This window comes from Echiichthys vipera (assembly GCF_963691815.1).
Source record: "Echiichthys vipera genome assembly, chromosome: 12".
Taxonomy (NCBI): domain Eukaryota; kingdom Metazoa; phylum Chordata; class Actinopteri; order Perciformes; family Trachinidae; genus Echiichthys; species Echiichthys vipera.
In genome coordinates this window covers 6,221,706-6,239,091 of record NC_139837.1, presented here as the reverse complement: position 1 = coordinate 6,239,091, position 17,386 = coordinate 6,221,706, and the positions used below count along the sequence as shown (strand labels likewise).

The 17,386-nt window shown below is 42.7% G+C and overlaps 1 protein-coding gene across 1 annotated transcript in view; it reads right to left on the bottom strand.

Moving 5' to 3' along the window:
- Positions 1-7,548, bottom strand: part of palm1b (paralemmin 1b) — a 26,589-nt gene extending 19,041 nt beyond the window's left edge. The window contains exon 1 of the mRNA XM_083924145.1: positions 7,333-7,548. The gene's annotated coding sequence lies outside the window, so the exon portion shown is untranslated. The remainder of the gene's footprint in view (positions 1-7,332) is intronic.
- Between the last annotated feature and the right edge of the window lie 9,838 nt (positions 7,549-17,386).

The following is a 17,386-nucleotide window of genomic DNA, read 5'->3' as shown; positions in this document are numbered from 1 at the left end:
CTTTATTACTTTCACAACAATAAACCTTTACACTGACTGCAAATCTGTTCAGTCATGGTGCGGTTGCTTGTTAATTTATATATATATATATATATATATATATATATCAATGAACACCAAGTATGCAGCTCTTGTGACACTTTATTGATTGATGAGTTTTTGATTACAGCCACAACATGGAGGTCAGAACACAGGTCCAACTTGTAGACATCTATGCAGACTAAGTAATATGAGAGATAGGTCTTTGTTGGGACGTTTAAAATCCTGCAGTTTTGTTCACTGCTCATAAAACCCAGATTTGGGGATAAAAAAAGTGATGAGCGTCAACCACCATGGCTGAGAGTGATATAAAGGCCTTTATCTAACAAGCTGTTCTGATTTTAAAGTTGCATATTTTGAGCAGGGAGTGAGCAAAATCCCCCAAAAGACAACAGATGCAGTTCGTGAGCTACAGGATACATGGAGAGATATAAATTGACAAATAACCATCATGGTTAAAGTTTTGGTTATGCATAACAACATCGAAAAAGCTTGAAGGAAGAGGAAGAGATTACACAAAAGGTCCATGACAATAAAACCTGCGGAGGAGAGGGATGCATGCACTAATCATACTATGATGTAGTGCTGCAACAAGCATTTGCTAACTGATTAGGCAGTTGTCGGAAATGTTACCGTTTTGTTGATCACTCAAGCATTTCAAGCTAATCAAATTAGGACAGATTGTCATATGTGATTAGTAAACAGAAAATCTACAAGGTTGATTTTTCAACTTGTTTCCGGACATTTTCCAGACTAAATGATGAAACAATTGAGGAAAATAATCGGGCGATTAATTGATAAAATAATAAGTTGCAGCCCTACTACAAAGCCAGCAACAAGTCACAGAACGGAGGAACTTGACAAAAGGGCATGAATCTGAGAAAAGGGGTCAATCTCCCTGCTATTACCCTTTAGCATCGTTTCCCAACCTCTTTTCCTTGAAGCCCCTCTACTTGTATCCAAAAAAAGCCGAGCCCCCCTGCATCCTGTTTTTTGTTTTCTGGTGTCTTTTAATTTTGTGGGGCTTCATGCTGTCATTACACCGTGTCCTAACAGCATGTAAGCATCAGACTATTGCGTCGCTTTAACGCTCTCTGTCACTTATTCATAGAATGTGTGGAACAAGCTGTAAATTATGCCCCTGAAAAACTGATAAATGTGCCGTGCACCAGCGGACTTCTTAGTGTTTAACAAGGAGCAAGCGCCATCACTTCACACAAGCCGCTGCCTCCCCAAAGCTGCCACACAAACACACACATGCAAGTGCACACACACACACACACACACGCACGCACGCACGCACGCACGCACGCACACACACACACACACACACACACACAGTGACACATTTCCCCCGAGTCTCTGGCTGGACCTTATCTGACCTGTTTAACTACACAGCACATTTTTTTAGGTTTTGTTGTGAAATGAGGAGGTCTCATTAAATTAATTATTTCAACGTTATGATCAGCTGTTCATCACATACGTTTTTGTTTCATTAATAAAATAGTGAAGCTCTGACTGCAGCAAAAACAAGGAGCAGCTAGCTGACCTGACAAAAGGCCTACAAAGTGGTCCGATATTTGTGAGCGAGCTTTTTAAAACTATTTTTATAAATTACGCAGTAAGTGTGTTATTATGAGTTTAGATATATGTGCAAATCTAATTTTAACAACCTCAGAGCAGACAAAGCCTCGCACACCCGCTGTGATCTTTTTGGCGCCCCCCTTAGGGGTTTTGAGCCCATGTTGAGAGCCATTAAGGCAACTTGATTTTTTACAGTGTGTGTAACAGCTCAGAACTAACAGCAAGCCTGAACCCAAAAGTGCGACTCAGAAAGCGGACACGTTCAGAGATGTTCACGGATCCAAAACCAGGAAGGCAGTCAAAACAGGCCAACTTATCCAATGAGGTTAGGCAGAGAACAATCAGTTAGAAAGGTCGAATAACAGATGAAACCCTATAGGGTGGATGCAAACTAGACAATCTGGCAAAATGTGTGGGGAATGAGCTGGTTTATTAGCTGCAAGGCTAATGAGGGAAACAGGGAAAAGGTGGATGGAGCAGGTCAGTTAATGGCAGGAATGGCGGGAAAGGGGTTATATGTAGGAGTCAGGTGACTGAGACAGGTGGAAAAGTCTGAGGGAGTCTGGAGGATGTAGAGAAATAGCAATAGAGGGGCATGCGGAAGTGGAAATGTGTCTGAGAAGAGGGACAGAGATGGAGAACGGGCAAGAATAAATAAACACAACTGACAGAATTTGTGACAATGTGTTGCTTGTGGAAATGTTGTCACACGCCTTAATCAGAATTCATATGTATAGACATTGCAATAAAAATTCTTGGACAAATACCCAATGTCCTGACCCATGGATATAGCTTATTAGAAAGAAATCACCTTATTGTTGGTAGATTACAAAATGTAGCACATATAAGCTATAAATGCCTATTTGTGTCACTACTGAGGGTGAAATGGATATCAAGAAGTTAACAGAGTTGAATTAGAATGCATAAATAGGTTGGTGGTGCTACCTTTTGACTTTTTCCTTAGTCTGCATCTTTTTGCGAGAACAATGTAACAGCATCAGCCGCACCATGACTGCTGACACCATTGCTTTTACATTTACGGACAGTCAATTTCTATAGTGAACGGTCTCCTGTGTCCCGGTGTGCTCTCTGGTCAATCAGCAGACTCTATCTACCTGCATATAGGAAGCCTATGGACTTATGGACTATGGCTCTCAACGTTTACACAGGAACCATTAGGCCAAAAGGTGGCCTTCCCTTATGGCAATATCCCAATATCCACTTAAGGCCCTCAAGAGGCTCAGGAACTGTTTGTGCTAAGTATGTTTGTGTTTGTCCAGTATCACCCTGTGTGATCTCCTCTGGGATTATAAAAAAAAATATGGTTCATTAATAAGGGGACAAAACCTACTATTCATTCTTCTCTTTTCCCTTAAAGCAGATGTGTGTGTGTGTGTGTGTGTGTGTGTGTGTGTGTGTGTGTGTGTGTGTGTGTGTGTGTGTGTGTGTGTGTGTGTGTGTGTGTGTGGTTAGTATCAGGTTATCTACAGTTCAAAAAGAGGGATACATTTCTCTTTGCCATTCATCAATAGTGCTTTTGATATCATCTGTGCAACAACACTGATGATCGTCATATGAGCGCATGGGTGTGCGCGTGTTTCAGTAGGGGAGCATAAGACACACACACACACACACACACACACACACACACACACACACACACACACACACACACACACACACACACACACACATGCACACACACACACACGCACACACACACGCACACACACACGCACACACACACACACACACATACTGCTGAGTACATTTTGAGATTAAAGTGACTTAGTGGCTAAAAATCACAATTTATCAGAAGACTATCTGCTGAGAAGAGAGTGAAAAAAACAAATCCCCTCTCGCCTTATCTGTCATGACAAAGCAGCAAGGAGGGGGGGTTTGTAATGAGACATTCAGAAAAAAAGGAAATAAAAGTGACTATCCAGGAGGAAAAGAGGAGGCAGAGATAAATGGAACGAGAAAAAAAAAACACGGAGACAAAAAGGGCAAGGTGGATTTCATCGCATTATCAAATAACATCTCACTTCACTATCAGCCCAGATGTTACTTCTTATCTGTATGCTTGCTGAGAAGCTTTCACTTCTACTTCCTCTATTTCCCTACAATACCATCTTTTCAGCACAAATCAGTAACTGTAAGGGCCTCTGTAATGCATGACATTCATTTGCCTACCATGCACAAAACAACTGCATGGGTTCTTAATGACAGCAAGGTCATGAGGATGATTAGCAATATCTTTCACTCTGGGGCAACTGGCTCAGGGCAGGATGTGAACCCGTGAGAGGCCTGCTACCATCTGATAATGATGTGAAACCAACAAGTTCTGCCAATAAAATGCTCGCAATCATGTATTTGTGGAAGTTGTGCTATGTTAAAAGCAAAAATATAAGATAATTTGCTTTCACTTTTAATGTTGAAGTTACCTTTAACCCCCTTTTGATTAAACCTGTATCAAAAGCATTTTTTGGACGACCTGGGGGCAGTGGAGCAGTAAACACAAGACACACTACCAACTTTTACTGCGAATTGATATGATGAAAACGTTAGCAAGCAGTTGCTTATTTACACATCCAGCAGATACGGAGCAACTTAAGCTGACATACGGAGATGGGTTTGACCTGAAATATATATATAAATAGACTTATTTTAGCTCTGTTTTGATCTCCACTAACTCCTAAATGGAAAATATCTGACCTGACTCTGCTAAATAGTGCACTACGTTCACCAGCAAGTCGCTAACTTTATCCGTCTGCTGCAGGGCCCGTAGCTTACATGGGTTCACCTGAGCTTTTCTGATGAGAACGGCTCTCTGATGCAATTAGAAACAATGCTGATGGAAGCTGTGCGACTGAACCAAAACAGCAAAGTTGCAGGCTGAAAAAGCAAAAAGGTTGAAAGACGCTTAAATGGGTTCGAATTCTCCGTGGGTTTCTCACTACGAGCGGGCACTTTCACACACATGCAGGAACGTGATCCATTGTTGATATAAAGATATGGATTATAGCCACTATATTGGTGTCAGTGACACTTAATTGTAGTGTGAGTGAGTGTTTTTTACATTCTTATCAGCAACAAAACTCTAATGTCATTCTGATGTCCTTGGTCTATTTAAACTGTTTATCAGGGCAGTTAGTGAGTGCGCTCTTTTTGGCAACAGTTTCACACCTTCACTTAACATGAGTTCCGTTTTCGAGTTCACTGACGGACACTTTGACTGTAGTACGACGGTAGTAGAGTGTTGTCATTCACGTTACACCTAATTTTTCATTGTCAGGCCAAGATTAGGATAAATGACCTTCCGCTTACCAACTCATTTCCCCAATCTAAATAGGTAAAAACAGACCCGTCCCAGTGTCCAGCCTGCCAGGCCATCAACACACACACACACACACACACACACACACACACACACACACACACACACACACACACACACACACACACACACACACACACACACACACACACACACACACACACACACACACACACACACACACACACACACACAATCTTTTTTTCTGGCATACATGCAAAGACAGACACAAAAAACACACACAGAGCTACACAGACAAACACGAGAGCACAGACATGTGGCTGTCCAGAGTCAGATTCATAATGCCGCATGATGATTGGGCGGACAGGACAAGTGCTGTCAGCTCTACTGCCAGTCGCTGACACAACACAGAGCAGCCGACCGGATATAGACCTTCAGCTCACTCACAGGCAGACTGAGGCCTACGGTCGACTGAACATACAATAAAATGACAGAACAGACAACAAACACAGATACAGTATGTGCCGTTTTCCCCTTTATTTGTATTTGTACCAGTGAAAATAAGTAACCTTCACTTATGGTCTGTATTCAGTCAATTACTGGGATTCTTAAAGGCAATGTAATGTTATAACTGCCCGTATTCTTAGGATTAGGATTCGTTAAGTAGTGCTTTTGTGTTGTTTATTTGGTTATAAAAGGACACAATTCCACTATGTTGGAAAATGAAGACTAATATAATCTAACACAGTAGAGGGCGTGATCCGTAGGAAACTGTGATTTCTAATAACAGTCGTTTTCTCGGCTGTTTCCTGAAAAAGAGGGCGTTATAAAGTGTTTTGTTTTAAGACTCCTAATCAGAAGTATGATCCTATCTTGTGCTTTTTTAGGGGGCTAGATTTAGAAGTATAGCTGTGACAGAGTGGAGAAAACGGCAACAAAGAGCCCAAAATGTTGCCAGTGTTCAACACTTTTTTCTCTAATTGTTAAACCAAAACACATCATTCCTCATGCTTATCTTGAAGAACTTGAAAAAAAGTCACGTTGAATCCTTTTTGACATCAACACGCATGTCCACACCTTGACAGATGGATGAGATGTCTTGATTAAAGTCACCTAAGAAGAAACGGTCACAGAAGAAGAGTCAAACAGGTGTCACTGTCTCAATGAATCAAACAGAGAGCTGACATCCTGTCTGAACTCCCAGGACTCACATCAATTCTTTCAGGAACATAATGGGCGTGTGATGTTTACACACTGGCCATCATGAACTTAGTGGTCTTGTCGACGGTGACGTTTGTTCGCAGGGCCGATACCCTGGAGAGAAACAATGGACACAAGACCAAACAAAAACACACTCTTTGTCCGGTGTCACCTGCTGTGATCAAACATAATTACAAAAAAAACAGAGTGATATTGTTGTTTTCTATGGCTGGGATAGAAACAGATGATACACGCAGGCCTACATGATACTCTGAGAGGACAGAGGAGCCAGGCCCTATCAACCAGTGGCAACCTGTGCTTAGCAGAAAAATCCATTTGTGCTCAGGCAGTCTAGGGATGCACAGACTCATTCTCTGCTATCCAACCCCAAAAAATCAGACTGCCTGGTCCATTGCACAGTTAAAATTCCAGACACGAGTATGTAATGGCCAAGGTTTTTCAGCTCATGCGCGCCATGTTGGAGCAGACTGCTCACATCACAACACACCATAGAATACCCTCTTACTCTGCTCTCCTCCTCCACAGCCTATACCTTGTCAGCATCTCTCTCTCTCTCTCTTTCTCTCTCTCTCTCTCACCCAAGCAGTGACGACCATGCACGGCTGGCGCCACAGGAAATTCACCGTCGAGGCAAAAACAGACATCCTGAAACACTCTCCTCGCAAAAGCAGATCGATATTACATGACGGATCATCAAAGGCATTCGCGTAAACACGTCGCCCCGCTACACCTGTCGGCCTGGCTGCATCATGGCTTCAATGTACACCACAGTAAAGCGGGCCTCCGGGCATGTAATAAAGACTGTTGACATAACGTGATCATGCGTCTGTATTTTTCACCTCCAAACCAGAGCCTGACTTGAATGCGAGCGTGTTATTTTAAATGTCCCACGAAGGATGCTGCGCCTCTACAGTAACCTTTAAACGCACCGATCGTGTTTACAGTAAGAGATTGCACTAGAACAGAAAGCTACCGCTAATATTTTCCATATTTGTTTTTTTTTAATGCCCCTTGTCTCCATCCCTCTGTCCCGCACTGTCATCCCCTCCTGTCCGAGTCAAAAAAAGGATGCTGGAAGCTTAAATATTGCGCCGCTGCACAACCAGCCGCTGGATGAACCACCAAAAAGCAGGTCATCAGGAGGAAAACACAGGCACAACCACCACCGCACACTGTAAATCATGACTTACTCAGTTGCAGATCTCTTGCGCTTCCCGCCACGGACGTCTTCCAAAAAAAAAAAAAAAAAAAAAAAAAGCAGGGTACCTTTCTTGTTTATTTCTGAGCTGAATACTCTATACCCCTTCCTCTCCTCCGCCTCCTCCTCCTCCCTCTTCTTCTGGCTGGCACCCCTTCTGTTATTGCCGAGGTGATGCCGTGGGCAGCCTGAGCGCGCAGCCCGACGATAATAGGACCCCAATGGTTTCCTCTCGAGCGAAAAAGACGCACGACGGACTTGACTGTGCCCTCAGTGGAAATCTCATGGGCGGCGGGGCGTCGTCTGGTGCAGGTTGTACTCTAGTTAGTGTATGGGTGAGGGAGAGAGAGTCGGAGTGGTATGTGAAGGGGAGTGGGAGAGGCGAAAGGATACGCCTCCCTGCCTTGTGGAGATAAAGGGGGCCCTGGCTGAGCGCGTCGACTGAGTTATCGGTCCTCCTCTCCAAACGGGGGTCCTGCTGGCTCTCCTCCAGCCTTATCATATGACGTGCAAGGAACCAGGCAGTCTGCCTCAGGGGCTGCAGAAGAGCGGTGTACGTGCAGCCTAAAAAGTGGGATCAAATCCAGATCTCCTACTCGAGGAGAAAGGACCATTCTTTCAGGGCTTTTTTTCCCCGCCCCACTTCTCCATCTAGCGGCGAAAAGGCTCGATGTCAAGACTTCTCAAGATGTGTTTTCATTCTGTTACATAAATAACCTCAGGCTCTGAATGGCTTCACAGCCTCAAGCACCTCTTTGAGTTGAGCATTGATACATTCGGAAGGTTTTATTCGGCCGAATTTCACAGTCGATAAAAAAAATGTTGACGCATTTAAACTATTTTTTGGAGTCGCATATTATTTTCTGACCCACATGATTCCTTCACATCTGCATCCTCACCTCAACCAAAATATGTTGCACATGAACCCAGCATCCAGCAGGTGGTGCTCGTGTTCCAGCCATATATTTATGGCTATACACAGTTAAAGTTTGAAAATAACAACACACACTCATAGTAATAAGCTGGTTAAAGAAATAGGTTAACATACCTTTAAGAATTGTCAACATCCAATGAGCAATGCTTTGAAAAGTCAATAGACATCTAGATTAAAACTAGACTAAATGTGATTGGAAGTTAAAGTTCATGTTAGTTAATACTGATTTAAGAACATTTCAGTAACTAGCCTTTTAAAAAAACTCATTTTTACCCTCTTTTCACCTGCAAATCACCAAATAAGTGAATATTTGGTTGTTAGTGTAGCCTAAGTTGTAAGTATGGGGAACTGGAGTTCATCCATGGGAGCACAATGTGCCCCCCCTGCTCTGCTTACATAGGATCTCTTTGTGGTCATTGTGTACTTATTTTCAGATGATATTCTGAAATGTGGTGATTTCATTTCTCTTTGTGGTCATTCCACGTCCATTTTAGTGGTTTTGTATGCGTTTGTGATTGTTTTTGTGCTTGTTTTTCAACTCAGTTTTGCATTTGACGTTTCAATGTCGTTTTGTTTCTCTGTGCCGTCATTTTACATCTATATTTATTACTTTTGCATGTCTTTTTTGTCATTAATTTGGTCTATGTGATCGTTTGTGTCTATTTTCAGTCATTTAGCATCTCTTCGTGGTTCTTTGGGCATCCCTATAATATTTTTTTGTCTCTTTTCGGGTCTTATGGGCCCCTGCGGGCCTGTGCCCCGTAGGCCCTGTTCAGTAATAGATCCATGCCCCCACTACACCACTGTTGACATCCACATATGTCCTCGTCACTGTCGAGAAAAGAAGAACAATAGGGAGATTTCTTAAAAACATGGTTTAAACCTTCAACTTATCCTATTCCTCCTCTGGAGTTGCAGTCACCCCCATAGCAAGCACAAGCTCAGACTTCATCTCTAGCTTCTACAGATTTGGAAAGATGGAAAAGGTGCAGAAGAGAGAAACAGAAAGGGATCAGATTGCTGTGTATTGTCTTGGCATTTGGAGAAAGTCACTGAGAAGATTTGGGAGCAGACAATAAGAAGGATTTTAACCCACTGTGAGACACAAAAGCCTCATTTTCTCTGCGTCTCCCGCTCACTTTCTGCGCATCACGTCTCTCATCCCTCTCTCCCTCTCTCCCTGTGGCCTTTTAAACTGCAAATCTGTCTACACACTCATGCACGCTTCCGTACACAGAAGCACCAAGTAAGCAATATACACAACGACTACATGCAGGAGGGGCAGGGTTTGGAAAAGAAACACAGCCTCCCTTGAGGTGTGTGTGTGTGTCATGACATCATGATAAACACTGCTGACAGATGAGGGTCAGACATGTTTTGGTACTGACAACTCAGAAAAGAAAATAGTTTTCTCCTTTACAAACAGAAACAGCAAAGGGAGGCAGCCGGCTCAGTCTAAATCTGATAACATTAGTGTGACGTTTCACACGCAAAACACCTCCCTCTGTAATCTATGGGATGAGAAACCTCGTTTGATGAAGGGTTAGAATGTGTGTGAATGCAAACATGTGCTTGTATGATCCAGTAGTGTTTATGTGCATGTGTGTGTGTGTGTGTGTGTGTGTGTGTGTGTGTGCAGACTGACTCTGAGCCCTCGAAGCCCTCGGGGGCCAGCTCAGTACTTGGCTTCTTATCTCTCTCTCAGAACCCTGGTCATGAATAAACATCGGCGCAATACAAAATTACCCAAAACGAAAATAACTGAGTGGAATTTGGAGGCGGCGGGTATAAATCCACAGCAAGGGGAGGGATGTTGAGAAAGTGAATGGATAAGAGAGAGTGAGAGTATTAAGGGGGGAGCTGAAAGGCAGACTGAGGCCTGGAGGGAGAAGGAGTATAAAGAGTTTCCTGCATCCTGGAATATCCTCAGTGCACTGGGCCAGAAAAATGCCCAAATGTTTCATTCCTCTTTTCTCTTTCTCTGTCTACCTAACTCGGTCTCTGTCTTTCGCTGTGTGCTTTAAAATGTCAACTGTGCCTCCGCGGGCCACTGTAGATTGTTTTGTATTCTCTTGCTGTCGTGCCTGCGTGTGTGTGGGTGTCAGAGGGAGTTTTTTTTTAGTACTTTTCTTTTGTTGCTCTGGTTTGTAATGAGCCGTTTCACCAGAGTACATCAAAAGGTAATGTGTTTTTCTAGCCCTTCCTACCTTGTTTATGTCTAATTTGCTTCATCTTGTCATTCTCCCTCCCTTCTGTCCTCCCTGTCTATTTCTGTCATGAATAATGAAATATGAGCGTTTGGTCTCTGCCTGAATCTTCTTGTTTTTTTTATACTGTTCTCTTAATCTTTCTGTCCTTCTAAATATGCATACAAATGTGCATCAGCTGTAAATCCACAGGGGAATAACAGGGTCATGCAATAGAAAAGTGTGAGTGGATGTGCTGTCCTCATTATGGGGCGGCATCATTAGTTACACACCTACTGTCACTGTCCTCTCACAGCATCCGCCCACACAACCTAATGTTTGGCTCATGGTACTGGAGCTGTAGCCCTAATTTCTTCCTCTCTCTTTCTCACTATCTGTCCGTCTTTCTGTCTGTCTCTGATACATGCCATCACTATGCCCACCCTCCCTCTGGTGCTGGATGAAGTTGGCATCAGATGTGACAATGTGTTAATCGGTGGCTGTTATGCAGGTCAGAGAGGATGGTGGTGAAGCAAGTGATCCATTCATAGGCTCAACTGGAAGTCACATTGGAGTGACAGCTCTTTGATTTCGACCCCTCACCCATAAAGTCCCTTGAAAGTCTTTTTTTGCTTTCTTTTTTCTTTCCTTACATCCCTCCTATCTTTTATCCATCCCCTTCTCTCTTTCTCTCGTTTCCTTCTATTTTAAATCCTGATTATTTTTTATTTATTCTGTTATTCATCCTTTTTTAGCTTTCCCATCATAATTCCCACATCGCTCCTTGTCTACTCTCTCCTTTTTGTTCCTCCCATCACATTCATCCCTCACCTCCTTCGATTATTTTTGCCTTCCTGTTTCTCTCTTCTCGTTATTCCTTGATATATCTTGAATTCTCCTCCCTCCATTTCTTTCTTTAGTCGTTGGGCTTTGTTTGTTCATTCCTTCACTTGATGGTCCTGCTCCATCTTTCCTTTTTGCACCCTGTTTCTCACTTTTCCCCCCTTTCTTCCCTTCATTCCCTACTTGTCTTTTTTCCTTGCCACCTCTACGCCTCTATATGTCTCTTGACCCTTTCATTACCCTTCTAATTGCCCCCACTCTTCATTCCTTGCATCCCTCCTTGTTTAATTATTCCTTCATTTGTTTCTTCTGTGTATTCTATCATGCTTCCCTTTCTTCATTCCTATTCTATTCCTTGCCTTCATTCCTTCCCCTCCTGCTTCTGCTGTTTGTTCTTTATTTCCTCCTTTGCCCTTTCCTTCTTTCCTTACTTTCTCATCTCTGTATGTTCTTCCATTTTTTTCAATCAATCAGTGCATATTCCTTCACCCTCTGATCATGACACAATAACACGATGTAGCATGACTACCAGGTTAGAAAACACTCTGAAACAGTCAGACACACTTAGACCCAGTCAGATACATTTAGATGCAGTCTTTGTCTCTCCTCCCCTGCTTGTAGCTGATATGAAATAGGACGGATCACAGGCATGGGTACAGATGAGTGTAGTGCCGCATTGCTCTAAATTACTCATTAAATTTAGGCTCCCAGACCGACTGATTTAGACTGGATTAACGATGGGACTGTCTTTTTTTCAAATTTCATTAGGGATTATTTGCTTTGATGAAACACTTATGCGAGCACCAGTACACTTGCAGATTTGATAAAGTGTACTATTCGATTGGGACATGGCAACTGCTTCGTTCCGTGCAATGTAGCAGACTTGGCTAAATGGTTGTGTGTTTTGCGTGTATTATGCATAATATCCCTCAGCATCTTAACTGTGGTGATGTCAGGACTGAAACTGGGTCATATAGTTGCAAGAGTGCGTGATCTTCTGCCAAGAGCTTCCTTTTAGAAAACTCGGACACATCCGAAAGTGTTTGCCTGGCAGGAGAGCGCAGAGGGACAGGGTTGTTCATGCAACATATTGCGGTCATTACAGATGCATGCAGGGACACGACACACCCATGCATATGACGCACACACACACACACACACACAGACACAGACACACAGACACACACAGACACACACACACACACAAGGACACACACACACACACGCACGCACGCACTTGGAGGTTAAGAGGTGAAAGGGCAGTGTATAGGGCTCCAAACAAATGGGTCACACATACATTAAGACATGCATATACCAATGCTCTCCTACATGTACACACACCCAATTAGTCTGGTCTGATAACTGTGTCAGTGTGTTAGTACCCATTGCTAGGCCTGTAGGGTATTGAAGTCATGTACTATACAGTCTTACTCATGCATGTAAGGCCACAACCACATCAGCCCACTCATGCTCAAATACACCGCAGTGTCTCTCTCTCCTCTATGTCTACATGTAGACAAAAGCACAGGGGACAAGGAGAGAGGAGTGTGTATTTGTGTATGTGAATATTTATGTGATTGCGTGTCTGTAGGAAGATATTTACCTTTAATCTCCCAATCTGGGCTTTAGTGAGTTCGTTCTGCTTATGTTCATGGGAATGTACAAGTGTGTTCATGTGTTTATGTGTTTGTGCGTGCGCCCATGCCTGCGGAGGGGTCCACGATTGCATTGTTTCCATCGCCACGTTTATCGTCTCCGTTCTCAGAGGAAAGCAAGAAGTGGCAGCCAAGCAGACACATCAAGTATAATTGGAGAAGCAGTGAAAGCGAGGGGACCGAAAAGACTTGCATACTTTCTCTGCCTTGTAGAGTGTATCTTTAAGCTGTCACATGAAAGCCTTACATCTTTGCAAAGTAACTTTCGAGGAATTTTTAGAAACCGTCTTATTTACAGACAGAATTTCTTTTCTCTAGACTCTACCAAGGCAGGTTTCATGAATTTTCAGCCCTACTAGCAGTGGATCCCTTAACACTTCATCTGACATAATCAGGTCAAAATTTCTCTTTCATTTATGACCAAAAACCTGTAAATTTCCACCTGCTTCAACTGTTATTGTTGTAGTGCTAACTAGATAATATTAGCATGCTAACACGGGGAACATACCTATTTAACATTAGCATACTAGCATTGTCATTGTGAGCATGTTAGCGTTAGCAATTAAACCAAAGCAACTCTGCCTAAGTAGAGCCTCACAGAGCCGCTAGCATGGCTGTAGGTCTTGTTTTTTAGACCTTGAGTTCAGCTGAGAAAATAAAACAGGTCCATGTCAGGAATACCTATTGAATCGGCGTGGTTGAAAATCAAGCTCCTGTAAAAAGCAGCAGTTGCCTCTTGAGGTGAGGACAACACTATAAACATGTCAGGCTCCCAACTGGGCTGAAACAGTGCAACGTACGACATTTATCAACCTCTCTAGCCTTTGGGCTAAAGGGCAAACGAGCTAGCATATATCCTCAACTCCAAGGCAATATCCACAGAGGGAAATAATTCCTCCCATCAACAGAATGGTGGAACATTTTGCTTGTAGATGCTGTTACCAAGTCTTCTGTTTGGTTAGATTTGTATTGTAGATTTGTGTAGTAGTAATAAGTTCAACCAGAAGCTGCCACTCATTCTCATTCCCCTCTTTCTCTCCTGCTCCCTCATTTGCTCTTTTAGTTAAACCAACCAGATTTAGCCAATTACATCTTTGCCGTCAACATTTATATCTGTTCTCCTCTCTGTTGCTGTCAGCTGTCCTTTTATTGCGAACCCTCCTTCACCCATTCATCCTCCAGTCCATCATTTCCAGCACCCAGGTCTGAGCGCAACAGAAGCTCCTATTCTCACTCAGAGCTCAGCATCCTCTTCATTCATCACCATCACTACCAGTGTCTCGACCCATCAAGGATATCCTACAATAATCATGGCTTCTCTAACACCTTTAAATATGATGACATCACCAAGGGGTCTCCAAAGACCATCTTTATTGTGCAATTGTGAATAAATAATTTCTCACTCAAATGAAGTCTGTCCTGTTTGAAATACTGTTGAATCAGTGAAGCCAGTCGCTTAGAAATGTCAGTGTCAGCCCCCAGCTGTGGCACTAGACAGCTGACTGGCACATTAAAGCTTGTTATCATTTGAAAGCCCAAAGATCTTCTTACAAGGTCTGTGTGTTGTGGGTGGACAAATGACAGGACTTCTGACAGGGTTTAATAAGCCCTTGTGAGACTAAATGTGATTTAGTGTTGGTCCCATGCTGAGAATCTGAGAAACTGAACTGAAACGCCATCGGAATACAAAACCAGTCACCGTTTTTAATAATTGGCAAGACCCTACAAGAGGACTGTTAAACAGGGGTTGGTCAACCATTTCACCAATGAATCCTGATAAAGAATTACTCATTTTACTATTACTATTACTATTACAGAGAATTACTACTCTCTGTAGATCCTAACTAGGCATTTTTTTCGATGCCACAATATCATGCAAAAAAGGATCAATATTTGATTTTATACTGATAGGACTGAAAGTAAAATGTTCCCTGCGACCCTTAAAAACCCTAATCTTTTATTCAAGAAACTGAGAGCTGGAGGAAAATCCGGGTATAAGCTCCAAAGCTCCAAATCCCCTTCCTCCATGTGGAAAAGGTTCACAAGGAGCCGTGTGAGATGGCAGAAGTAGAAATGATGATGACAAAGTGACAGAGATAAAAGTGGAGCTGTGGACAAAAGGCTTTTGTGCTGTTCTGAATTGGTAAATCAGTCCTGAAAAGACTGTCAGCAGCTTCCCCTGGACAGCCACTGTCACTGTCGCGCACGCACACACACACACACACACACAGACACACACACACACACACAGACACAGATATAAGCATATACACAGGCACGCAGTCCCAGAAATAGACACATGCATAAAGACAGCTCAGTCCGCATTTTTCTGTTGCCTCCCGCAGTCGCACACAGCTACACACTTGTTAGGGTGTGCTTTCTGGGCCACCAAGGGGAGAGGGAGAGAGTAAGAGAGAGAACGAGCGGGAGGGAGACAAGAGAGAGCTGCTGGCTTGCTGAGTGTGAGTCATGGACAGGCTGACTGTCCTCAGGCCTCAGTACACCATCTGCACCCCCACTGCCTATACGGCCTCGTCACACAGCTCAATGCTCCGAAGCACCGGACACACACACATGGATACATGCAAAAACAAACACTCAAACGTGCATACAGATGGAAAAATACCTTGCACATATCTGAATGGACGGATAACTTCACTACATCTGGACCACATACTAATTTTATACACAAACCCCAACTCATATCTGCCAAATCGTCCACCTTGATGCACATGTATCATGCTATAATTTAAATCAGATTAAACAGACACATTTTACAATTTAACAGGAACAATTCTTTCCACACGCACGCACACACGCCTCAGCCATTGTTTGCTGCAGGTCATCTGGGATTGACCAACATTCTAGCAGAATTCATTATGGAAACCTGACACTGGCCCACAGGAAAGAAGCAAATGTTGCAAATGCGCTGGATCCGTCTGGCTGTGTGTCTTCATGCCAGTGTGTATGTCAGCGTGCGAGTGTACAGTATGAATGAGCATGACAGTAGACATAACCTCAGAATCAATGGAGAAGATCCTTTTCATTAGAGTGGTGGTAAAAGCTGCTCCGGCATTGACCAACTCTCTATTTTGAGCCGTAAGCTATACACCAGCCAGTGCGCTGTCAAGTAACACAAGATGAAACCTCCTTAAAGAAGTCTTCGTTTTGTTTTATTCAATCTGGTTATTAGTGTTACACATCATCACAGATAGAAAACATTAGCCCATAAAAGAGGACTGTGGAATAATAATAGTATTAATAATATTAGGTAATATCAAGTATTTTTACAGTCAAAATTGGGGGAAAGCAGTACAATAATCACCAGCACTGAAAAATGCAGCATGTCTGTCAGTCAAAGTTAACGGCGCAGACTTGAAGCACAGAAGTAAAGTTTTATATAAAAAAAAAACAAACACTCTCGTACACACATGCAGCACAAACCGACGAGCAACATTATCTACCGGCTCCTCATCCGAGGAGCGCCGCTAAAAAATACAACTTGTTCCATTTAACACGCTCCTTCCTAGCCCAACTTTACAAAATCAGTTCATGTAGCCTTCAGATGTCATGGTGCTTTGGAGAGTTTGTGAGTATGTATCTTTCATTAAAATAGGAGCAAGGTAAGATCTAAAATAAAGCACTTGTCATTGGACGGAATATCTTCTGATAGTTAGAAAAAACTTGGATGTATGAAACGATATCAACGACTTTATACAACACAGTATAAATACACACAGGAGGCAGGGGTGAGCAGGAAGAACACGCACTTCCTCTTAACTTGTAGATGTCGATTGAAAGCGTACTTTCAGGGCTGAAACTACTGGTTATTTTAATTATCGATTATAATTGAATTCATTCCCCGGTTAATCGTTTTAATATAAAAATGTCAAAACTACAGTAGATGCAAACCTTTGAGTGGTAAGCTCTTTCTTGAACTACTGTATGAAACAGCAGGTGTGGTTTTCCTGCAGTTTGTCTGAACCTCCACAGTTTCATGGTAACTGAGCAACATCTACTGATGAGGACAGTGTGCTGCAGGTCAAAAGCTCCAGAGTGAGCAAGCGAGTGGACCGTTTTTGTCACCGTACTTTGAACGTTTTTCCGCTTGTGTTGGATGGTTCCCAAAAATCTTGGTATCACTTTCTATTAAGTAATATTTAAATAAGGGTAGCCCTGTAATAGACCGGCGATCTTTTGTGGTCCTGCAAAGGATACATGGGTATATGGATGGAAGGATGGAGTCTCATAAATATTGTAAACATTATTAAGTCTTGCTGAAGAGCTTTCCCCACCAATGAAAGACCTTTTTACAACTTGACAACCCAAAAAAGGCTCTTAAAAATGAAAACACTGCCTTATTACTGATCAGAAAAGCATAAATTAATGATCATTAATAAAGAAAAGACGTAGAAAACCCCTCATGAA